Genomic DNA, 24,384 nt, shown 5'->3' with positions numbered 1-24,384 from the left:
ACCCATTCCCTGTGTCCAAAACAACCCTAAAATAAATTACACATGAGAAGGGGGTAGAGAGAGAGACACAGACACAGGCACAGACATAGACACCCATACAATACACCCATTCCCTGTGTCCAAAACAACCCTTTTAGTGAGGCGGTTCCTGTTGTGATCTCATCTGGCTCTGGTGACTGACAGGTGGCACATCTGAAATCCAGCATATGTGCATAACATGCATAACACTTTTACAGTGCCTTTGACAATTAAAGAACTATAATAATTCATACTTAGCAAATTAGAATGAAATTGTAATTAAGTTATGAGCACTGGGACTGTACCTGAAAGGTAATTAATGCCACTTTGATCATTGACATGTATATTTATAGATATACTGCATGCCTAGCTCTACTGTGAAGATAACCACGTAACGTAACTTCTGTCTACCCACTATTCTGCCTTCACCTATTTCTGGTCTCGGATGAGCAATTTACAAATGGCCATTGAAGGGATGCATTTTCTGTTTTTCTGTTTGGTTAATCTACAGTATGTAAATGGTCAGTGGGTTCAGATATGTTTATCTCATCAGGAGCTCTTCTCTTATCTGCGCCTGGCTTAGGCATTTTCTTTAAATGTGTTTGTCTGTCAGTGAGGAAAACACGTGCCATTCACTTTACACTGTTTCTCTGTTTTTCTCTCGCTCTTTCTGTCCATCTCTCTCTCTCTGTTTCCCTGTTTCTCTCTCTGTTTCTCTCCCTCCCTCTGGACAGCTAAGTAAGTAAGGTCTAAATTACACAACTATTAACTAATCACTAGATGGGGTCTGGCCTATGTCTTTTTATGGGCAGTAAAGCAATCTGCAGTGGATCTTCGAAGCTAATTTCCAAGGTCTGCCTAGGTGAGATACACTGCACAGATCCAACTAAGATCTTTCCTTTTCTGTGGAGAAGTAGAAACAATTCAGTCTTGATGCATTTTTGTTTCTGATGACACTGTAGATGCAAATACATCAGGGCTATTTAGCAGTGTTGGAAAGTCTCGGGGGACATTTGATTGTAGAAAACGAATGATGAAGAATGGCCATCGGTTGTGTTGCATGGATTAGAAGAGAAGGCAATAAATCCATCTCAGCCAGAAGCGGTTTGGTGTTCACCAGCAGGCCAGTGTATTTTTCTTTATCACATTGTATTTCTTGCAATAAAACAACGCTGCAAGTGTGGCAAAAGTAGAGCTTATCTTTTTAAGACATCATAAATCAACTTTTCTCCTCACATTCTTCCATTGGCACTAAAATATACCTTGGATGGTCCAGGAAAATGTTGATAACCACATGAAAATACTTGGCATTAGGGTGAGCATGCCAGAAGTGAAATGATGTCATTCTAGACTTGAGCCAAGTTTTGTACGTCTTTAATGATCACAGACACGTTGGTGTATTTTTGAGAGTTTGATAGGCTGATAATAACATTTCATGAACTGCTATAATTTATTTTTGCAGACATTTGGGAGGAGGTCCTACCTGGAGTTTCATAGTTAGTGTGAGGGAACGTGTTTTGTATTACTTTTGAGTTAGCTAGTATGATTTAGAATGGATACAACAATTTGTTTTAAAAATCCATGAAAAATAACAATGGTCATTCATTCTATATTGGCAAATCAAAAACATTATATTCCTAATTGTTTCAAATTATTTTACTCACTTTGATAAAGTACAGCATATTACAACAGATAAAAAAATACAAATAACTAGGACCATTCCATCTATTATGGCAAATAACTAGGACCAATCCATCTATTATGGCAAATAACTAGGACCATTCCATCTATTATGGAAAATAACTAGGACCATTCCATCTATTATGGCAAATAACTAGGACCATTCCATCTATTATGGCAAATAACTAGGACCAATCCATCTATTATGGCAAATAACTAGGACCATTCCATCTATTATGGCAAATAACTAGGACCATTCCATCTATTATGGCAAATAACTAGGACCAATCCATCTATTATGGCAAATAACGAGGACCAATCCATCTATTATGGCAAATAACTAGGACCATTCCATCTATTATGGCAAATAACTAGGACCATTCCATCTATTATGGCAAATAACTAGGACCATTCCATCTATTATGGCAAATAACTAGGACCAATCCATCTATTATGGCAAATAACTAGGACCAATCCATCTATTATGGCAAATAACTAGGACCATTCCATCTATTATGGCAAATAACTAGGACCATTCCATCTATTATGGCAAATAACTAGGACCATTCCATCTATTATGGCAAATAACTAGGACCATTCCATCTATTATGGCAAATAACTAGGACCAATCCATCTATTATGGAAAATAACTAGGACCAATCCATCTATTATGGCAAATAACTAGGACCAATCCATCTATTATGGAAAATAACTAGGACCATTCCATCTATTATGGCAAATAACTAGGACCATTCCATCTATTATGGCAAATAACTAGGACCATTCCATCTATTATGGCAAATAACTAGGACCATTCCATCTATTATGGCAAATTGAAAACAGCGAATTCCAAATTCTCTCCAATTACTTCACCATCTTTGATTGAAGTAGTGTTTAGTACAACCAATTAAAATGAACATAAAACATGTCAAGATCTTTAGAAGAATTCATAGAAGATAAATGAAGAAAAGAATCCAGTAGATTGAACCCAGAACCCTGTATGCAGACATGTATGTTGACTCAGTATAAGCCGTTCTATATATGATAATGCATCTGTGGATCATAACTCATGAGCTTTGATATCCTCCTTTTTCAAGAAAAACTTGCTCACATTCTTTTAGTGTGTGCTTTCAATTACTACCAGGAGAGAAGACCTTTCCCAAGAATCCCCTCTTACCCTCCCTCCCTTTCCATCTCGAAGACGGAGTGATGTGCTTTTCTAACAGTTTCTCCTTTTCTCCTCTATCACTCATCATCTCAACCTGACAGTGAATGTCAAAGACAGGCAGAGGCAGCAGATATCATTAAATATCAACATCATGAGAAAACGACCTCATTGTAATCAAAGGTTCTATCTCTCTGAACATGGCAGACATTTTGAAAAAGTTTCTGGAGAACTTTTCATTTTCAATAGGAGTTTTCATTAATACAGTTTGGTACCAAATGAGATAGCATTACTGGAGTTTTAAAGAGAACAATTTGTCATGTGAATTAAACGTACCAACATTTTGTCAAATGCTGAATAAATGTATCAAAAGATTTTAAAAAACCTTGCTGATATGCAGAGTAGGCGAGATTCATATTCATGTAAAAATAAAAACCAAATTCACCCTTTGTCCTGAATGAAAAATTTCCCTATGGTATCATTGAGGAAGTAGCCTTATACTTGCGGCTGTTAGAAATGGGAAAAGTGATGAAATAAACATTTGTGGCTGGAGATTAGCCGAGAAGCATTATGATTCCTTTCTACACTGAGCTTTCCAGTATAGTCTTTTGGGTGTTGGACTAACTGGGCTGCATTTGGATGTAGTGGGGTGTGGATAAGCAGAGGAGAACAGAGGAGCTAGGAGCACGGTCCGGTGATCACAGACACACAGAACTAAAACAAGCACCAGAGCTGGGAAAAGAGAGTCTCAGAAATAGCATCACAAGAGTTTGGCGTGTGATGGCAAAAGAGAAAGAGAGAGAGAGAACAGTGCCAGTGTACAGAGAGGACGCTAGTTATTTCATGACAAGCCCCCGGTCTCTCGTTAAATAGGTAACTGGGGAGCATGCTCTGATTCTGGGACAGAGAACTCAAGCCGGGCCGCTATACTGCTCTGACAAGCTTGTTTAACGGCAGCCGAGGGCCTGTTCGCCAATGACTATGGTTAATAATGCTCAACCGATCATTTTATTGTTGGTTGTTATCTTAGGCTGAGTTGATGCATGTTAGAGCTGCAATGTAGAGAACAATAGCTTTTAATCAATTGTTTTTAACCAATTCAAAACCAATACATTTATCAAGTGTGGAGAGTATATAGAGATTTTATACCACAACATTGGTGCATAATTTCCATTGCTACCAATTGGTGTTCACATAGCAGTAGCCTAAATTAGATTACAATTGTTAAAGTATACAACCCGTTTTAAGAATATTTTTGTACATTTGACAAAATGTTTCTAAAAACTCTAAATTGTCTTCAGCATCCACTTTTGTTTCGTTCTCAAAAACCTATCCAGAAGAAATAGCCCCCACACAGACAGGAGATTAAGAAGGTTTAACAAAGAATATTGATCCGTTCCTCTGCATCTCAAATGGCACCCTATTCCCTACACAGTGCACTACTTTTGACCAGAGCCCTATCAGTCCTAGTCAGACGTAGTGCACTATATAGGGAATAGGGTGCTGTTTGGGATGCAAACTTCCCTTTAAGTCACCAGGACAGGCCCTAGGGTTCATAATCAATAGAATAGAAAAAACCCATCTGGGGATGATTGTTCCTTGTGTTCCAAAATGTGCCAATATGGCAGTTACGTATAGGTGGCCAGGTAAAACGCAATCAATTAGGAGTAGGAAAATCAATTCCCATTGAGGGATTATCCAGACAGAGAGACTTGGAAAGGGGAAGCATAATCAGTCAGAATTATAAATGGCTCACAATTGTTAATGAATTGTTGAGAGAAATGAATTATAAATTGCAACCAGACAGTTATTCCAGTCTCTCTGATAGACTTGTGTAAGACTGGGGAAGACTTTTAGTTTGGCAAAGTCTTGTTCTTATGGCTGGAATGAGAACTAATCTTTCAAATCTGACTGTGTCAGTGTTTTCCTCAGTTTTATCACCGGCTGACAGATCCGTTGTGCCCTTTTCCTCCCAACCTCATGATAGCCTGTACAGCACATAGGTGTACATATATGTACATAGAACATCTGCTCATTAATCAAAATATATCTATGGTCGACATCCTCACAGTTTTCTACATTGATTCAACGTCATCACATAACATTTTGTTGAAATGACATGGAAACAACGTTGATTCAACCAGTTCTTGCCCAATGGGTAAAATGTGTCTGAACTCCTGCAACTCTCAGTTGGCTGGGCTCCGCACTTGAGCCATCAAACCCTCGTAACTTATCCAGAATGCCAGATCATGATTGGTGTTAAACCTTCCAAAGTTCTCCCATGTAACCATGCTCCTCGGCACACTGACTGGCTTCCACTTCAAGACCATGGTGCTTGTCTACAGAGCAGCAAGGGGAACTGCCCCTCCCTACCTTCAGGCTAAGCTCAAACCCTATACCCCAACCTGAGCACTCTGATCTGCCACCTATGGTCTCTTGGCCCTCCCATCCATAGAAGAGGTTAGCTCCCGCTCAGCCCAGTCAATGCTCTTCTCTGTCCTGGAACCCCAATTTTGGAACAAGCTTCCCCCTAACATCAGGCCAGAGGAGTCCCTACCCATCTTCAGAAAATGTCCTCTCTTCTTTCTCATGTCAGGGGAGACAACTCTCCCTGAGAGAGAGAGAGAGAGAGAGAGAGAGAGAGAGAGAGAGAGAGAGAGAGAGAGAGAGAGAGAGAGAGAGAGAGAGAGAGAGAGAGAGAGAGAGAGAGAGAGAGAGAGAGAGAGAGAGAGAGAGAGAGTGCCTCACTGATAACAAATATGTGCAGGTATGTTCATGAAGGTGATGAAATTCTCTGGCACAAACAATTGTGTTTCCACAAAGACCCAAATGAACATACTCAACTAAATCTACCTTTAACCACAAGAATATGGCTGAATTTCATCTTAGTGCTCACTGAAAATAAGCCATTTAGAGTTGGAGTATATTTGGGCTTCTGAATGGCGCAGTGGTCTAAGGCACCGCATCTCAGTGCAAGGAGCATCATTACAGTCCCTGGTTTGAATCCAGGCTAAATCACATCCCGCCATGATTGGGAGTCCCATATGGCAGTACACAATCGGCCCAGCGTTGTCTGGGTTTGGCCAGGGTAGGCTGTCATTACAAGTAAGAATTTGTTCTTAAATGACTTGCTTCGTTAAATAAAAAGTATTTGTCCCTATGAGAAAGAACAGCTAGGCTGGGTTCTGAGTCTGTCCATCATGTTTTCATGATAAACATATATCTGACATTTCTTTACTTGAATGAATTTTACACCTTTCACAAATAGAAAAATCACTCGAAGTAAAATAACCACAATGCATAGAACTCCCTCATTTGGAGAAAAATTACATCTGAATCATACCCTATGTCTCTATTCTGATAAACTCTGGATACGATCAAGTGTAATCGCAGCCCTCTGCTATTTTAGTATTTTTAATTTCACCTTTATTTAACCAGGTAGGCTAGTTGAGAACAAGTTCTCATTTGCAACTGTGACCTGGCCAAGATAAAGCAAAGCAGTTCGACACATACAACAACACAGAGTTACACATGCTATAAACAAACATACAGTCAATAATACAGTAGAAAAGTCTATATACAGCATGTGCAAATGAGGTAGGATAAGGGAGGTAAGGCAATAAATAGGCCATGGTGGCTAAGTAATTACAATATAGCATTTAAACACTGGAATGGTAGATGTGCAGAAGAGGAATGTGCAAGTTGAGATACTGGGGTGCAAAGGAGCAGGATAAAGAAATAAATACAGTATGGGGATGAGGTAGATTGGATGGGCACACAACTATCGTGTACATCAGCTCCACCTACTGATGCAGACGGGGTGTTCAGTAGGGCTGATATTATCACAATACTTGGGTACCGATACGATATGTATTGCGATTCTCACAATTCTAAACTCAGCAAAAAAAGAAACATCCTCTCACTGTCAACTGTGTTTATTTTCAGCAAACTTAACATGTGTAAATATTTGTATGAACATAACAAGATGCAACAACTGAGACATAAACTGATCAAGTTCCACAGACATGTGACTAACAGAAATTGAATAATGTGTCCCTGAACAAAGGAGGGGTCAAAATCAAAAGTAGAAATCTGTATCTGGTGTGGCCAACAGCAGCATTAAGTACTTTAGTGTATCTCCTCCTCATGGACTGCACCAGATTTGCCTGTTCAATTTCGGTGAGATGCTACCCCACTCTTCCACCAAGGCACCTGCAAGTTCCCAGACATTTCTGGGGGGAATGGCCCTAGCCCTCACCTCCGATCCAACAGGTCCCAGACGTGCTCAATGGGATTGAGATCCGACCTCTTCCCTGTCCATGGCAGAACACTGACATTCCTGTCTTGCACGAAATCACGCACAGAACAAGCAGTAATGGCTGGTGGCATTGTCATGCTGGAGGGTAATGTCAGGATGAGCCTGCAGGAAGGGTACCACATGAGGGAGGAGGATGTCTTCCCTGTAAGGCACAGTGTTGAGATTGCCTGCAATGACAATAAGCTCAGTCCGATGATGCTGTGACACACTGCCCCAGACCATGACGGACCCTCCACCTCCAAATCGATCCCGCTCCAGAGTACAGGCCTCGGTGTAAAACTCATTCCTTCAAAGATAAATGTGAATCCGACCATCACCCCTGGTGAGACAAAACCGCGACTCGCCAGTGAAGAGCATTTTTTGCCAGTCCAGTCTGGTCCAGCGACGGTGGGTTTGTCTGGTGAGGACCTGCCTAACAACAGGCCTACAAGCCCTCAGTCCAGACTCTCTCAGCCTATTGCAGACAGTCTGAGCAGTGATGGAGGGATTGTGCTTTCCTGGTTTAACTCAGACAGTTTTTGTTGCCATCCTGTACCTGTCCCGCAGGTGTGATGTTCGGACGTACCAATCCTGTGCAGGTGTAGTTACACGTGATCTGCCACTGTGAGGACTATCAGCTGTCCGTCCTGTCTCCCTGTAACGTTGTCTTAGTCATCTCACAGTACGGACATTGCAATTTATTGCCCTGGCCACATCTGCAGTCCTCATGTCTCCTTGCAGCATGCCTAAGGCACATTCACGCAGATGAGCAGGGAACCTGGGTATCTTTCTTTTGGTGTTTTTCAGAGTCAGTAGAAAGGCCTCTTCAGTGTCCTAACTTTTCAGAACTGTGACTTTAATTGCCTACAGTCTGTGAGCTGTTAGTGTCTCAACGACTGTTCCACAGTTGCATGTTCATTAATTGTTTATGGTTCGTTGAACAAGCATCGGAAACAGTGTTTAAACCCTTTACAATGAAGATCGGTGAAGTTATTTCGATTTTTACGCATTATACTTGAAAGACAGAGTCCTTATGAAGGGACGTTTCCTTTCTTGCTGAGTTTATATGTATTGTGATTCGATACTGTGATTTTATTCCGATTCGATGTTCGAAAACATATTGCTCATCATATGTCTGCTACAGAGGGACAAGAGAGAGCCATGAGAAAACCATTTTTGATCAGTGCTGGAAATAAAAGTGCTGAAAACTAATTGGCACCCTATTTAAAAAGAAGATGGAGAACAATCTATGAAGGAAACGTTTTGGTGCAGGTACAGCCAACTACCCTTTTTGCGATATTGTCAAAAACAATACGATATGCTATATTGTCAAAAAATAATATCTCGATATGTCACTGTAGCGATTTTTCCCCCATCACTAGTGTTCAGTATATTATAGACACTGTAGTTCTGGAGAGTACGGGGGAGTTATCCCTAAATGCTGATCTTGGGTCCGTTTTGCATTTCCCCCACTAATGGTTCATGTTAGGAATGAATAAGGGGAAGCTGATCCTAGATTTGTACCGAGGGGAAACTTCTCCCTGGAGTGAATGTTAGGTAGACACAGCGCAGGCAATCACTGGAAATTGTTCACCGCTTAGTGTGTGGAGAACTGGCGCACCGGGACGATCCAAAAATAGACCCAGAGAGAACAGCTCCTCTTTGTGTTGGAGCAGATTAATGAATAAGGAAATGTTAAGAAAATATTTCACTACGGTGTCATTTCATGGGTAGGTCGCAGACAGCCAGCTGATCATGTTGCTCCAAGAACATGAGTGATATGCAGTAATCTGAAAATCACAGAACACATATTGAAACACTTACACATGTAATGTAATTACCACATCATATCATCGCTAGCTCTGTAAATGTATTTACTACATTACGGGGATTTAATCAATGTTTGTGGGAGCAGCTGCATCCACACATCCGCGAGAACAAGTATCCGAAAGGGAGCTGTATTCTCTCACACTGGCTTCATGCACTAATGTGTATTTTATAATGGGAAAACATCCCCACGTCATCCTGGTTGGCTAATGTCTTGGCTTAACCCGTAGTAATATTTGATGCTGTGAAATTTGACAAGGTCAATAAAAGAGGAAGACAAATAGAAAATGACTACAAGATAAGGTTGCACACACGTCGTCTTACACACAACCTACACTACACAAAAGGCCGAAGGACAACATGTCCCCACAGCAACTAACACATTTCAATCCCATTTCATTTAAAGCTACAGTCTGGGATTGGAAAGACAACAACATGGAAGAAGGACATTTACTATTGAACAGATTCCCGGATCCCAGACCGTACCTTTAAATGGACAGTATTTATATTTTCTACTGAAAACAATTATGACCAGTATCGTTGCTCTGTCAAATTACCCTAGTGGAGCGTTGTAGACAACAGAACCGCAGCCTGAGGCAGAGTGACGTACATGAACCAACCAATGAATAAAAAATGAAACATTAGTTTAATACATAGGAACAACAAGCTCAGTCTGTATACACTGCTGACCTCCGTTGACAGAGCTCTTGGTTACATACACTACTGTTCAAAAGTTTGGGGTCACTTAGAAATGTCCTATATTTTGTCCATTAAAATAACATAAAATTGATCAGAAATACAGTGTAGACATTGTTAATGTTGTAAATGACTGTTATAGCTGGAAACTGCCATTTTTTAAATGGAATATCTACATAGGCGTACAGAGTTCCATTATCAGCAACCATCAGTCATGTGTTCCAATGGCACGTTGTGTTAGCTAATCCAAGTTTAGAATTTTAAAAGGCTAATTGATCATTAAAAACACATTTTGCAATTATGTTAGCACAGCTGAAAACTGTTGTGCTTATTAAAGAAGCAATAAAACTGGCCTTCTTTAGACTTGTTGAGTGTCTGGAGCATCAGCATTTGTGGGTTCGATTACAGGCTCAAAATGTCCTCTTGCTCAGTTGTGCACCGGGGCCTCCCACTACTCTTTCTATTCTCGTTAGAGCCAGTTTGCGCTGTTCTGTGAAGAGAATAGTACACCGTGTTGTACGAGAGTTTCAGTTTCTTGGCAATTTCTCGCATGGAATAGCCTTCATTTCTCAGAACAAGAATAGACTGACGAGTTTCAGAAGAAAGTTATTTGTTTCTGGACATGTTGAGCCTGTAACCGAACCCACAAATACTGATGCTCCAGACACTCAACTAGTCTAAAGGCCAGTTTTATTGCTTCTTTAATCAGGACAACAGTTTTCAGCTGTCCTAACATAATTGCAAAAGGGTTTTCTAATGATCAATTAGCCTTTTAAAATGATTAACTTGGATAAGCTAACACAATGTGACATTGGAACACAGGAGTGATGGTTGCTGATAATGGGTCTCTGTACGCCTATGTAGATATTCCATAAAAAATCTGCCGTTTCCAGCTACAATAGTCCTTTACAACATTAACAATGTTTACACTGTATTTCTGATCAATTTGATGTTATTTAATGGACAAAAAAAAAACGTTTTTCTTTCAAAAACAAGGATATTTCTAAGCGACCCCAAACTTTTGAACGGTAGTGTATGTCTTTGTGTCCTGTGTCTTTGTCTGTGTGTGTGGAGGAGGGGAGTGGGTGGGGTGGTGGAAGGGTAGGGTGTGTGTGTGTGTGTGTGTGTGTGTGTGTGTGTGTGTGTGTGTGTGTGTGTGTGTGTGTGTGTGTGTGTGTGTGTGTGCGTGCGTGCGTGCGTGCGTGCGTGCGTGCGTGCGTGCGTGCGTGCGTGCGTGCGTGCGTGTGTGCGTGCGCGCGCGCATGAGTGCGTGAGAATGTACTGGTATCCCTCTCTCAATCTCACGCTCTCTGTGTGTGTGTGCCATTTCAGGGCATGAGAGCACCGAGGTTTAACTTTCATTTTAATTTGATCTCCCTCCTGGTTCTCTGCTTTCCTGTTAGTCTGGCATATTTGCCACTCCACTCATCACTGATCAGACAGCTGATGTATCACTCCCCAATCTCACAGATAGAACAACCAGACGTATGCAACTGAGCTCCAATTGTGTGCTTGTGTCTGTTTCTGACAGTATCCTGTCATATATGTGCACATCGCCCCTTCAGCCCATCATCCCATCTCAAATCAATGCCTGTTCAGACAGACCGACATACTGGCAGAGGGTAATACATTTCCTTAAACATGATTACATTAACAGAACTAATCTATTCAACAAGGCATCACATCCGGATTTAGCCACAATAGCCGCCTGGGTACTTTCTGCCCCTTCTCTGGTCAATGTTAGTGCGCTTTGTAGGGAATAGGGTGCCATTTGGGACTGATTCTCTACGAGAATGGATTTGATATAAGTAGCCTACGGAATGACATCATTGATTGCTAATGATCTTCTTCATCAACATGCTAAAACAATGTATAAGGGAAATGGTTCCAGGTTGTGTCATGGCAGTTCTCGTCTCACTATTAAATCATTTGAGTGGACACGTTGTGGTGCTTGGATAATACCACACTGATTCTAATTTAGCCTGGTGGCTGACTACGTTAGACTTTCGGTACATTGACAACAGCCACAGTCTCCCCAGTCCCAATCTCATCTCCTTTACACTCCCGTGCTACTTTAGACACAATGTTTAATACTCAACTGGCTACTTTGATTCACATGTAAAATGAAATATGCTCCTGATTATACTTAGAAATCTGCCCAAATGACTGAGAGGGAAAGTGGATATACAGTATGGTATGGGAAGGGAAAATTGTAGGCTAAGTAATGTTTTCTACATAAGCTTTGCGAGAATGTCTTCAATCAACATATTCCACATGCTGAAACAGAAATCTAGAATATGTGTCAACAACATTAGTCTATTTGGGAGGGATGGGTGTGGGCTTTTAAGGTAGGAAACATTTTAAAAGTCAATACAGCATTTCATTTTGTGATTTGATTTGTTATGATATTAAATACATGTCACATTCCTATAAACCATGTTAAATTGTGTGAGACCGATTGCTTGATATGGTCAACGAAATATGCCATCCCATTGACTAATGACTGATGAGTGTAGGGAGCTCATCAATCAGAAACCAACCAGTAGACCTACACATATGCCCTTTTATGGTCACAGATAAATTCATAAAATATTTACCATTGTGCCTCTTTGGTGTTTATAACATTGGATTCCCTTGGTCTCATTCCTTCCATATCAGCCAGTATTATGAACAGAGTAGGTGGAAAGCAAAGTTCACTGCCATCTGCTCAGCACAAGCTGTGCAACGGAATATGAAGGCGCAATTTATTTATGTAAAATCGCTAAATTTAACAATGATCAATGACTGTTGATTGGCAGGCTATTCTAGTACATTTTTTTAACCTAATTTTAATTTGAAGATTGTGACAGTCACGTTAAAAGAAGTGAATGAATCCAAATAGGAATAAAATAAAAATAAACGCAACAACATAATTGAAAGCTCTTACCTTGCTAAAAAATGGGTTGAAAGATTACAATTCTGTAAAGGGTCCAATAGTGATGTATTTCAGAAGAGCCCGGTGGTGCAGCCTATGTAGACAAAGCTTATTCTGAGACTGACTTCCATCGTCCGTGATTCTATTTAACTCAACCAAATGTACATTTACAATATTTTTTTTCAACCGGAAAAGGAATATCCACTCGAAAATCAAATAATAATAAAATCAATCAAGTGCGACAATTGCCATTGTTGATTTCATTGCAGCTATGAAAGCTATGTTTTATGACCGACGCGTGGTTTACATTTCTGCGGTGATAACGCGCCAGTCTGTTCGCGGATAACGCTGTGACACTTCACCAACCGGTAATCCAAGTGCATCTAACTGCCTCCCGTTTCGCGGAGTTCCTCCTAGGATTGTGACTGCCTGGTGGGTTTCAGCACTTTGTTAAAGACTCACAGTGGCGAGGCGCGAGCATCTCAGCGTGTGCTTTCTTCTGACTGGTGCTTTTGGCACAAGTGATGGACTCTTAAAAAGAACATTCAACGCTCAGGTTACAATATGCGATGGTGCTGGGTGACTGTCCCGGGTGAGGTAATGTACATGCAACCCAATTGAAATTAAGACTCCCACCGGTTGATTATTGCTGTCGTTATCATTTTTCTCCTCAATGGATATTGATTCATTAAGAAAATGTTGAACATGAACTACTAACTCATATTTTTTTAATTATATAATTCTCTTTTCGTTTGTAAGGTGAGGAGTTTGTGATTTCATATATTAAAATTGAAATGTTTTTTTTTCCTTTTACAAAAAAGTGTCTTATGTGTGGGGTGGAGATTGAGTCGGGTTCCACTGAAAACCAGGTCCACTGAAAACCAGGCACAAGCAGCATAGAATCCTTAAAAGACAATGGCAAAAAGGAGGGGCAGCAGAAACCAACATCACCTTCCCCATCATCATCAGAACTGTCATTGTCCTGGTAATCTTTATCAACATCATCACCATTGTCACCACCTTTTTATTCTTCCTCCTCCTGCTCTTCCACCTCCTCATCATTCGCTAAATCAGAAGAACATTTTGTTTTTCTCTGTTCTTTTTTTATTTTCTATACCCACCTCATAAGTGCACTTCCAGGTGTTTGACTGACGTCAATGTCATTACAGCTTTAGCATTTATCTGTCTGTATTCTACACACACACACACACACACACACACACACACACACACACACACACACACACACACACACACACACACACACACACACACACACACACACACACACACACACACACGCACACGCACACGCACACGCGCACGCGCACGCACACACACACACACACACATACAGAGAGGGGGTAATGGAGGTAATGGGGGCGTGAAGCTGCATATTTATGACATATTATTAGACTGAAATGCATGATGGTCTTGTTATCTCTAAGTCTCAAACAGCAGGGGAAAACAATGCTGAGAAGATAGACATTTAATTCACTGGGGAAAACGGGGCGGGTAAGCAATCTTTCCATATATGTTTTTTCTTCTTCCAACTTTGAAAATAAACTTTGCAGTTTCCGTCTTTTTGCTACATGCATATGCAGGGCCTAAAAAAATGTAGGTCAGGGAATGTACCGTTCGCCAAGCCCCAGCCACGCCCATCACCTATTCCCCATTTTGATTCAGAAAAAACCCTGGCATTGCTAAATCCATGCAAGAAGGGTGCAAGTGGACACTTTGGGGAGAACGGTGGAGAATCGGATGCAACTCATGCAATAACATGACTTTTAGGTACTACCTTTTTTTTATTGGTATTACCTATGAGGAGAATCAGTGCCAAGTAATGACTTGTAATGAATTGCAACCATAGAGTTAAATACTGTAGACATTATCTACCCCTATGCTTGCAACCTCCACATCCTATCTTTCCAATTAGTAGTAGACCTACATAATGTAAATAATGTAAATACCTACTGTCATTATATGAGGATAAGCTCCTACATGTCCCCACAACTCATTGAAGATGCCCTCCACCGTTGTCCACCACCACTCTCTTCCAGCCACATCTGGAATGCGGGACACTAACACTTATAAGACATCTTGCTATTCCCTCAGACGAACCATCAAACAGGCAAAGCATCAATACAGGACTAAGATTGAGTCCTACTACACTGGGTCAGAAGCTCATCGGATGTAGCAGGGCTTGCAAACTATTATGGACTACAAAGGGAAACACAGCCGCGAGCTGCCCAGTGACGCGAGCCTGCTAGATGGGCTAAATGTCTTTTATGCTCGCTTCGAGACAAGCAACACTGAGTCACGCATGAGAGCACCAGCTGTTCCGGATGACTGTGTGATAACGCTCTCCGTAGCCAATGTGAACAAGACCTTTAAACAGGTCAACATTCACAAGGGTATTCGTGGACCAATTAGCAAGTGTCTTCACTGACATTTTCAAACTCTCCCTGACCGAGTCTGTAATACCTACATGTTTTAAGCAGACCACGTAGCACTCATGTCAGTAGCCATGAAGTGCTTTGAAAAGCTCACATCAAGACCATCGTCCAGGAAACCCTAGACCCAATTCAATTTGCATACCGCTCCAACAGGTCCACAGATGACGCAATCTCAATCGCACTCCACACTGCCCTTTCCCACCTGGACAAAAGGAAATCCTATGTGGGAATGCTGTTCATTCAACACCATAGTGCCCACAAAGCTCATCACTAAGCTAAGCACCCTGGGACTAAACACCCTCCTCTGCAACTGGATCCTGCACTTCCTGACAGGCTGCCCCCAGGTGGTAAGGGTAGGCAACAACACATCTGCACGATGATTCTCAACATGGGGCCCCTCAGGGGTGTGTGCTTAGTCCCCTCCAGTACTGTCTGTTCACCCACGACTGCGTGGCCAAGCATGACTCCAACACCATCATTAAGTTTGCTGACAACACAACAGTGGTAGGCCTGATCACCAACAACGATGAGACAGCCTATAGGGAGGAGGTCAGAGACCTGGCAGTGTGGTGCCAGGACAACAACATCTCCCTCAATGTGAGCAAGACAAAAGAGATGATTGTGAACCACAGCCCCCATTCACATCGACGGACTGCAGTGGAGCGGGTCGAGAGTTTCAAGTTCCTTGGTGTCCACATCACCATCAAACTATCATGGTCCAAGCACAACAAGAAAGTCGTGAAGAGGGCATGACAAAGCCTTTTCCCCCTCAGGAGACTGAAAAGATTTGTCATGGGTCTCCAGATCCTCAAAAAGTTCTACAGCTGCACCCATTGAGAGCATCCTGACCGGTTGCATCACCGCCTGGTATTGCGACTGCTCAGCAACCAACCGTAAGGGGTTACAGAGGGTATTGTGCACAGCCCATTACATCACTGGGGGCCAAGCCATCCAGGACCTATAGACTAGGCAGTGTCAGAGGAAGGACCCAAAAATTGTCAAAGACACAAGTCGCCAAGTCATAGACTGTACTCTGCTACCGCACGGCAAGCGGTAACAGAGCACCAAGTCTAGGTCCAAATGTTTCCTTAACAGCTTCTACCCCTAATCCATAAAACTGCTGAACAATTAATCAAATGGCCACCTGTAGTATTTGCATTGACACCCCACCCCCCCGCCCTTTGTTTTTACACGGCTGCTAATCACTGTTTATTATCTATACATAGTCACTTTACCCCTACCTACATGTACAAATTACCTCGACTAACCTTTACCCCCGCACATTGACTACGTACCGGCACCCAATGTATACATTGTTATTTTATTGTGTTACTTTAAAAAATATATATTTTACCTTTAGTTTATTTAGGAAATATTTTATAACTCTATTTTCTTAATACTGAATTGTTGGTTAAGGGCTTGTAAGTAAGCATTTCACGATAAGGTCTACACCTGGTGTATATGGCGCATGTGACAGATGACATTTGGTGTGATTTGATTTGATTTAAATGAAAGATTTCAGATTGTAGTGCCCTAGCTCTGGAGAGCCCAAGGACATTACAGCACTGGAGTCATGAGAAGGGCTAGTACCCGTAGTGCCCTTGTTCTTAAATAGCCACATACCACCAGAATAACTTCAGAATAACTTCAGTGAATCATATCTTGCTTGCTGGCTGCAATAAAAATCAAATAACCATGTGCATTAGCTAGCTAGTGAATTGTCTCAAGGCATCTTCTGAATGTGAAATTACAAGACACTTGCCTAAGGGTGTCTCCCAATGTCCTCCTTGTTGTAAAGGTAACGTTAGCTAGCTAGTCTAGTCAGTCCCAGTGTGGGCTAGGTAGCTAATAGCCAATGAGCCCTCTTTCTCTTAATGGAAAAGTTAAATAATAAACAATGAAGCTTTGTTTATACACTAGCTGGGTAGTGTAATGCGTGCGTACTGGCGGCAGAGAAGTCAGGCGCAGGAAGAGCAAAGACTGAGTTACAATGTTGCAGTTTAATAATAAAAATCACTGTGAACAAAAACAATAAATAAATACAGTGGGACGAAACACTTCGCACGCCAGACATAACGTGTACAAACTCTTACAATCAACAAGGACATGTGGGGAACAGAGGGTTAAATACACCACATGTAATTGATGGGATTGAAACCAGGTGTATGGGAAGACAAGACAAAACAAATGGAAAATGAAAGGTGGATTGGCGATGGCTAGAAGACCGACGATGTCGACCACTGAATGTCACCCGAACAAGGAGAGGGACCGACTCCGGAGGAAGTCGTGACAGCTAGTTAGCATAAAATGCTGTTCCCTCAGCATTGCCAGCTAGCTAGCAATCTAACATTGCTGTACTGGTGATCATTTTAAGCTGCTAGCTGAGATAGAAAAAAATAAGGATGAACTGTCACCCCAAAACCAATTGACCTATAGAGACTCATCATCTATGCATCCCGCTAAACCCCGCCTACATGGAAAGAATGTGCCAGAATTTAGAAAACATTGCAGGCAAAGAGGGAAGTGTTTCATCACAATCACATTTCAAAAAATGTTTCACTGCAATATTTTGCATTCATTTACAATTCATTTGTTCTTGCCTTTCAACATGTATTTCCTTGCGATATAATTTATTTTCCTCTCAATACTTTTGGGTTAATGTTTTGCTTTCAATGTTTTTTTTTGTTTGTTTGCAATACTTCCAATTTTCTCGAATTCTAAAGGTTTGCTTGATATTAAAGGCACACAAGTAATATCATATACAGTTGTGGCCAAAAATATTGGTACCCTTGTCAAAATATTTTGGTATCCACATATGTATGTCTTTGGTTTGCAGTTGAACAAAACAAAAAAAATGGAATAATTTATTAAAGCTTAGTTTATTCCACAAATAAATCCTAAAATGGCCCAGACAATATTATCGCCACCTTTTAGAAGTATTAGAAGTAATTAGATCTCAAGCCGGTGCTTCTCCTTTACTTTGGAATTAAACTCACCTGTGGTGAGTTGCAGGTGCCTGCAATATAAAAATCACTCATTCAACCAGTTTAAATAGAGAAAAGAACTCATTCTCCTGTTTTGTGTCACTGTGTATTACAATGAGAAAAGAAAGAAAACCAGAGAATTATCCAAGGAGGTCAGACACAAGATTGTAGCCAAGCATGGACAATCTCAAGGCTGCAAGTCCATCTCCAGAGACCGAGATGTTCCTGTTTCCACCATATGTAATGTTATTAGGAAGTATACGTTTCATGCCACTGTAGCCAACCTCCCTGGACGTGGCCGCAAGAGAAATCCTGATGGAAGATTGCAGCTAAGGATTTTTAAAATGGTGGAAAGGTACCTTGTTCAACTGCCACAGATTCAAACTCAATGAAAGGGGGTTATATGGTAGGAGACCGCAGAGAACCTCACTGCTGAGAGAGAGACATAAGAAAGCCCGACTGCAATTTGCCAAAACACACCTGAACAAAATCCTCCTGGGAGAATGTCCTGTAGACAGATGAGACCAAATAAGAGCTTTTTGGTAAAGCACACCATCTCTATGTTTACAGAAAACAAAATGAAGCCTTCAAAAAAAGAGAACACCTTCCCTACAGTCAAAAGTTGAAGATGTTCAGTGATGTTTTGGGGTTGCTTTCCTGCCTCTGGCACTGGGTGCCTTGAACATGTGCATGGCATCATGAAACCAGGAGAATACCATGGCATTTTGGAGCATAATGTCGGACCCAGTGTCAGAAAGCTGGGTCTCCGTCGAAAGGTCATTGATCTTCCAGCAGGATAATGCAGGATAAAAAGCACCCAGGAATGGTTCAAGACAAAACACTGGACTGTTCTGAAGTGGCCACCAATGAGTCCAGATCTAAATCCCATTGAAAACATGTGGAGAGATCTGAAAACAGCAGTTAGGAGAAGGCACCCTTCTAATCTGGGAGAACTGGAGCAGTTTGACCGAGAGGAGGGGCCAAACTGCCAGTACAGAGGTGCAGTAAGCTTTGCAGTTACTTTGACCAAAGGCTGTGCTACCACATATTAAGTCTTGGGTGTCAATAACGCTGTCGATGCCATTTCTGTTAATTTTCCGATTCAAATGGATATACTGTAATAAGTTCTGAATTAAAAACAAAGGCTCTGTAATGTTAACAGTGAAATAAAGAATTGTGGAGATCAAATAATTGTCAACTTATTTTTAGGAAAAATTGTGAGTTACTTGAAAAAAGTGCAGGGTTGCCAATATTTTTGGCCACGACTGTATGTGAGGAGTGTTTGTTCACGTCTACACGAGATCATTAGATTAACCTTAATAGGTGCATGTCAAAATAAACTGCCATCTCCTAGTAATGCTTTAATACACACTTTAATACACACTGTGCATCAGCGATGCCACAATGTTCATTTAACAAGGTAGAGAGAAGAAACTCCTGGGATGTGTTTGAAATGGCACTCTATTATCTTCACACTGTAGTGCCTTACATTTGACAAGAGCCTTCATTGCTCTGGTCAAATGTAGCGCACTATGTAGGGATTGGGAATAGGGTCCATTTCAGACACAGCCTTGGTAATAATAACCATACTACACAGGGGCCTTCTCGCCAGCTTCGCAGCTTCTCTCCCCTAGTTCATCTGTCCATTAGAGACCAGTGAGAGTTGGGGTTTTAAAAGGGCAATTACACCTGGATGAAGGTTTTGACATAGCATAAAACACTGAGACAAGCTGTCCTCACTTGACCCTTCATCAGGCAGAATGTTCAAATGTTCATAAATGACCAGCATGGTTGAATAATAGCTTAAACTGAAGGAGCATGGCAAAGTCCTCATGTCAGGTATCAACCAGTTACCACAGTCACAAAGTCAAATTAGCTATATTGTAGAATTTAATGAAAACTAAAATGAGTATTTTGTTCTTAATTCAAGGTTAGGGTTAGGCATAAACCCAAAGGTTTTGAGCAGTGTGGTCAGGCAGAATCAGCTGCCAACCACTAGTCAAATTAGCTATATTGTAGAATTTAATGATGTTTTTGTTCTTATTAGATATGAGGCAGCCACAGTGACCTTCACAAGCAAGGAAGAGATCTTTAGCCAGCTTAAGCCCATCATGAACATTGTTTGAGCCAGGTAGGGAGGAAATGGAACCAGTCAGGCACCTGTTTCACGAGGAGATGCTACATTTTAGGCTCTGGAGAGGAAAATAAAGGCACGTAATGGCGGCTGGTGGCAGATAATGTCACGGGCATCAATTGTTTGGATCCACAGAGAGGATCCCTCTGGTAAAATCTGGAGACTTCCTCCAACTCCTCCAATTAGCCTATTTGGTAACAAATTGATAGGTCTTTGATTCTGGAATGGCTCAAAAATGGCGGATGCCCACACAGATTCAAACCTCCCAAAATGTATTTATCAAAGTCACAATCTTAAGACATGCAGGTCTACTCACAGTGGGTGAGGTAAGATGCTGTTACATAAATCACATGTCACTGTCATATGAGAATTTAAACTCTCTTCCAAGAACTTTAAAAAAAAAACCTGTAGAGCCACAGAGTTCAATCCCATCAGCTGGAGAAGACCTTTACGGTCAAAATGTTGTCTGATTTATTGTGTGTAGGCAAAACTGTGGGACACATTCTCTTTACTGTAGACCCACTACAACTCAACTCCAGAAACTGTTGTGCTAGAAGCATATGCACTCAGTCTCCCCTGGTGCCAGGCCAACATTTCGTGACCATTCCTCTGAGCTTTGCTCCATTGGCAGAATAACGTTTTGTTTGATTTACGGAGGTAATCACGGAAGAAGGATGGTTCCACGCCTCACATCTGCATACGCCTTGCTTATTCAGGGAGTTCTAAGTTCAGCTCTCAGGAGGTGGAGCGCTCTACAGTAGCCTCCATCCTCAAACCTAACAAAAAATATGACTTTATTGAGACACACAAATACAATAGTGCCAATGTGTTTACCTGCCAAGTCTGCTGAGAACGGATGACATTTATTTTTGATATAAAGTTATTAACCTTTGGAGGCTGCCGCGTGGAGTGCACAGATTGAAATCTTTCTTCACTCTACTTTGTGAATGTGTTGTTAAATAAATGTGTGGCTGTGTGTCTGTATTCAGGGGATTCATTTGAGTAATTTGTAATCTTCCAAACTTTGATTGAAAATGACTCTGGCACGCGTGCAGCATGCAGGCTACCGTGGTGGATCTACTTTATCTCCATTGAGAGTCATAGAATGTGTGCCATCAAGGAAGTTCCTGTTTACAGACTGAAGGTATTCCTTCAGCCTCAACATAAAACAAAGGTCTGTGAATAAACACAGATGATCTTAAATAAAATATTCACTCTCAAACCCAGGATTCCGTGAATGCAGAGTTCACTGTTTAACTTTTTTCATAGGGATTCAGATGAAATTATAGAGCCTTTGATTACATCCTTTGAATACTAAAATCACATTCAAGCTCTTATTTTGTGCACGTAGAATTTAAGATACCAAGCTTTATGGACGTGTATGTTAAACCCCCAGTTATACACTGAGTGTACAAAACATTATGAACACCTGCTATTTTCATGACATAGACAGACCAGGTGAATCCAGGTGAAAGCTATGATCACTACAGCAGAGCAGTGGTGTAGTGGAGTGTAAACGCAAGTAAACATTTACCCAGCTTATAAAAATAAAAATTGCTTGACAGTTTACCCACCTTTTGCAGAAAACTGCGTTGAAAGTATAGGGAGTGTAACTTTTTCATCACAACTACTTTTTTCATCACTGCATCACTCCAGCAGAGGTACACAGTACAGTTGATCTGTATTTCCATAACATGGCCACGTGACAGAGAATGTAGGCGGCGAGACAGATCGATAGGGAGTGTAAGCCAGGCCAGCCTAGCCTAGCCTAGCCTCGGACCAGACCAGAGAGAACAATTCAGGCAGGGGTGAGAGAGAGAGAGAGACACTCCTCTTAATCCCATACTGGATGGTGGACTCTGGGGAAAGTGTGATACCATGTGTTGGTACGGAAACAGCCAGGCTCCAGAGCACTCAGTCAGAAGATGTTTGGTTTAGTTAGCATCCCAAATAGCACCCTATTCCCTTTGTAGTGCCCTACTTTTAACCAGGGCTGATAGGGCTCTGGTCAAAAGTAGTGCACTATGTAGGGAATAGGGTGCCATTTAACACGTACAGAGACTGACACCAAAAATTTCCAGCTGGTGGGCAAAGGTCAGAAAATGTACTTCTCTCATAGGAGGATTTAATTTGATTATTTATTATATCAGTCACCTCAACATGACCAAACTTCTTGATTCCCTTTTGATGGATATTTCAGAGGTATGTATGAGTGAAATGCCTGATGAAGGGATGAAAGAAAGAAGAGGGGTGCTGCTGCTTACTCATTTACAGCAGTTAATATGGGTGGAAGGTGAAGTCTGTAAAACGTTGCCTTGGATCCCCACCCAGTGGCTGTTTAGGATCCAGGCCCTGCTGCCAAGCTATCAGGTCATGCTCAATGAAGGTCCTAACGGACCTAGGACAAAATACATCCACAGATAGAGTAGTTAGAAGTAATAGACTCTGGTATAACTCTGTTAATAGACTATGTTAATTATGGATACTAATATACTAGGAACACAGTCTACATGAAGCTACTGGGCGGTTGACTTTCTCAAGCATACAAGTGTGTCCCAAATGGCACCATATACCCTATATAGGGCACTACTTTTGACAAGAGTCCTATGGGTCTTGGTCAAAAGTAGTGCACTATACAGGGAATAGGGTGCCATTTGGGATGCACTTCCTTTTGGTTTGCCAAGGGCAGCTGCAACAGGTATAATTCTGCCACCAGGAGGCGCCTAAAGTTCTGTAACCTAAATCCCCAAGTCATCCTCAAACTTGGGTAATCTTTTAGCTTCCAGCACTTTCAATTATATTAGTTATAGAAAACATGATTAATTGGTATAAATGCCATTTACGTTTATGAAAAATACTCATGTTTTGTTATTTAAATGTATATAGAATGACAAGTAATATTATGGTAACTGAAAATAGCTAACAACAGGCTTGGCTTATACAGTACGTAAGGTATAGAGCTAAAGGGTCTGAGAACTGATGAAATGGACTGATTAGCACATGGAGCTCATGGTTCTGTATATAAAAGTAATTGAATTAAAACAGTGAATTAATTACTAGTAAATTGCCCTACCTAATGTCCTGTGACTAGTACAGTGGCCTCAAGTACTCTTATGTCAGTCTATTCTCTCATAATCAGCCCCATTCAAAATGAATAGGTTCCATTTCAGACGGTTTGTCTGTAATAGAAAATAAACCACCAAGTCTATTACAGAGATGGACAGCTTTTAATGGCTTTTGCTGGAGATTTTATCTGATAACAAAGCGACAAAAAACAGGGATACATTTTCTATGTGATTAAACTTAACAAGCATGTCTGAAATGCATCTTAGTTTTTTTTTTTAAAGCAAGGAGTGCAAACTTCAAAGTAGTAATTTGCATACAGAAAAACTATGCGAACATTTTAATTCCTTCTAAATCCTTTTTAATGCTTATTACGTTTCTGGTCCATGGTTTTCTATTGGATTTTCTGAGTTGTGTCACTGTCCGCCTCCTTCCCAACGCTAGCATCCTGTGACCCCATCTAAGGACAGGGAGATAGCCACAGCCAGATAGATTGATAGGCCTACTTATGACATCCTTTCTGATACCACATCCTCAGCAATGGATGGTTTACCCTGGAGTCCTAATAGAGAACCAGCCCGACAGGTTTTATACTATTTATATCCCAACTGAATGGGCTAGCAGTTTACCTTTGATGACTTCCATCAATATTTATTGACGCAGAATAAGTGCCGCAACTATTATTTTACGGAATGGTTGAATCATGTGGTTGAACAATGCTACATTGCTTCTGAGTGGCGCACTGCATCTCAGTGCTAAGAGGCACTGAGGCTGAATCACATCCGGCCGTGATTGGGAGTCCCATAGGGCGGCGCACAATTGGTCCAGGTTTAGCTGGGGTAGGCCGTCATTATACATAAGAATTTGTTCTTAACAGACGCCTAGATAAATAAAAAATAATTTAAAAAATGTGAAAAAGCACAGGATGACAAAAAAAGGCTCCTAGGTGTATTTTTAGGAGACAACACCACAACACCACTTGGTCTGAAATTGGTGCCGGGAACTCATTTTGTGTGCCAGTAGTGTTTATACTGTATTTAGGTGCAGGAACTCTGCAATAGTTTTAAGCCAATATTTTTAAGCCAATATTCTATTGGAAGCAGTAGACATTTTGAGGCGCCAGTACTCAGTTCTGGTGAGCTCCCAGATA

At 41.2% G+C, this 24,384-nt stretch overlaps 1 protein-coding gene across 1 annotated transcript in view; it reads right to left on the bottom strand.

The window, feature by feature from the left end:
- LOC124042723 (calcitonin gene-related peptide type 1 receptor-like) overlaps positions 1–12,821 on the bottom strand; it is a 105,678-nt gene extending 92,857 nt beyond the window's left edge. The window contains exon 1 of the mRNA XM_046360823.1: positions 12,610–12,821. The gene's annotated coding sequence lies outside the window, so the exon portion shown is untranslated. The remainder of the gene's footprint in view (positions 1–12,609) is intronic.
- Positions 12,822–24,384: the final 11,563 nt, after the last annotated feature.

This window comes from Oncorhynchus gorbuscha, linkage group LG09, assembly GCF_021184085.1.
Source record: "Oncorhynchus gorbuscha isolate QuinsamMale2020 ecotype Even-year linkage group LG09, OgorEven_v1.0, whole genome shotgun sequence".
Lineage (NCBI taxonomy): Eukaryota > Metazoa > Chordata > Actinopteri > Salmoniformes > Salmonidae > Oncorhynchus > Oncorhynchus gorbuscha.
This window is presented reverse-complemented; position numbering and strand designations above follow the sequence as displayed.